We start from the raw sequence: 2,251 nt of genomic DNA, 5'->3' as shown, positions 1-2,251 counted from the left end.
GGCCTGGCTCAACTTCCAAACTACTGTGGTTTTGACAGGTATAAGCGTGGGGCCCAGGATGGAGCCCACAAACCTGTAGTGCAGACAGGTGGAGGCTGGGACCCACCTCAGAGCCCAAACTACCAAAATATATACTAGTGGAGACTGGGCCCCAGCTTAGAGCCCATATATCTCTGGTGTAGACAGATGAAGGCCTGGGTCCAGCTTGTAGGCCATTTACCTCTAGTGTAGACAGGATGGGGCCTAGCTTCAGCCCATATAGATCTGGGGTAGACAGGTGGGGGTTGGGGCCTGTCTTGGAACCCATATCCCCACAGTGTAGACAGTTGTAGCCTGGGGCCCAAGCTTGGAGCCCATATACCTCTGTGGTAGACAGGAGGAGGCTGGGGCCTGGCTCAGAGCCCATATAACTGTGGTGTAGACAGGTGGAGGTTGTGGCCTTTCCCAGAGCCCATATCCCCACAGTGTAGTTGGTTGGAGGCTTAGGGCCCAGCTTGAAGCCATACACCTGTGGTGTCGACAGGCTGAGGCTAATGCCTGTCTCAGAGCCCATATCCCCATAATGTAGACAGGTTATGGCATGGGGCCCAGCTTGGGGCCCATATACCTGTGGGGACAATAGGTGGAGGCTTGCACCCATCTTGGAGCCCATATTCCTCCAATATAGACTGGTGGGGGCTGGGGCCCGGCTCAAAGTCCATGCACATCTGATGTAGACTGGTGGAGGCTGGGGCCCAGCTTGGAGCCCATGCACATCTGGTGTAGACTGGTGGAGGCTGGGGCTTGATTAGGAACTCATATACCTGTGGGATAGACAGGTGGAGGCTGTGGCACAGCTTGGAGCCCATATACATGTTGGGTAGATAAGTGGAGGCTTGGGCCCCTGGGGGAGCCCATGTCCCCACAGTGTAGACAGGTGGAGGCTGGGGCCTGGCTCAGAGCCCATATACTGATGGTGTAGACAGTTGGATGCTGGGATCCAGCTTGGAGCCCATATACCTGTGGGGTAGACAAGTGGAGGTTGGGGCCCAGCTTGCATCCCATACCCCCATAGTCTTTATGGGTGGAGGCTGGGGCTCTGCTTGGAGCCCATACCCCCACAGTGTAGACTGGTGCAGGCTGGGGCCCAGCTCAAAGCACATATCCTCACAGTGTAGACAAGTGGAGGCATGGGGCCCAGCTTGGAACCCATATCCTTACCCTGTAGCCTGGTTGTGGCATGGGGCCCAGCTTGGAACCCATATAAATGTGGTATAGACAAGTGGAGGCTGGGGCCCAGATCAGAGCTCATATCCCCATAGTATAGATGGGTGAAGGCAGTGGCCTGGATCAGAGCCCATATACCCAGAGTGTAGACAGGCGGATGTTGGGGTCCAGTTTGGATACCACATCCACACAGTATAGATGGATGGAGGCACTGGGCCAGCTTGAAGCCCATATACCTGTGGGGCAGACAGGTGGAGGCTGGGTGTGGCAGTGTCCATATTCTGACAGTGTAGACAGTTGGAAGGGGGGTCAGCCTGGAGCCCATATCCAAAGAGTATAGACAGGGGGAGGCTGAGTCCCGACTCAGAGCTCCTATGATGACAGTGTAGATGGGTAGAGGCTGGTGCTCAGCTCCAAGTCCATGTGCCCACAGTGTAGACAGGTGGAGATGTGGGTCCCAGCTTGGAGCCCATGTTCCCATTAGGTAGACATGTGGAGGCTGGGGCCTTCTTCAGAGTCCAAACACCTGTGGTGTAGATGGGTGGATGCTGCAGCCCAGCATGGAGCCCCTATACCTGTGGGATAGCTGTGTGGAGGCTGGTGCCCAGCTTGGCACCCATATACCTAGAGTGTAGACAGGTGATGCTGGGGTCTGGCTTGGATACCATATCCCCACAGTGTGTACTGGTGGGGGCCCAGGGCCCTGCTCGGAGCCCATATAACTATGAGGTAGACAGTTTGGGGCTGGGGTCCAGGTCAGAGCCAATATCCCCTCAGTGTAGACAGGTGGAGGCTAGGGACCAGCTTGGAACCCATATACATGAGGGGCACACAGGTGGCGGTTAGGGCCCAGCTAGAGCCCATATCCCTACAGTGTAGACAGGTGAGTGTGTGGGGCCAGGCTTGAAGCTGATATTCCAACAGTGTAGAAGTGTGGAAGTTGGGGCCTAGCTTGTAGCCCATATACCTGTAGTACAGACAGGTGGATGGTGGGGCAAAGCTCGAAGCCCATATTTGTGGTTAGGTAGATGGAGGCTGAGGTCCA

The sequence above is a fragment of the Choloepus didactylus genome, unplaced genomic scaffold (genome assembly GCF_015220235.1).
Source record: "Choloepus didactylus isolate mChoDid1 unplaced genomic scaffold, mChoDid1.pri zz_scaffold_166_ctg1, whole genome shotgun sequence".
In the NCBI taxonomy this organism is placed as follows: Eukaryota; Metazoa; Chordata; class Mammalia; order Pilosa; family Megalonychidae; genus Choloepus; species Choloepus didactylus.
Note: the sequence above shows the minus strand (reverse complement) of the source record.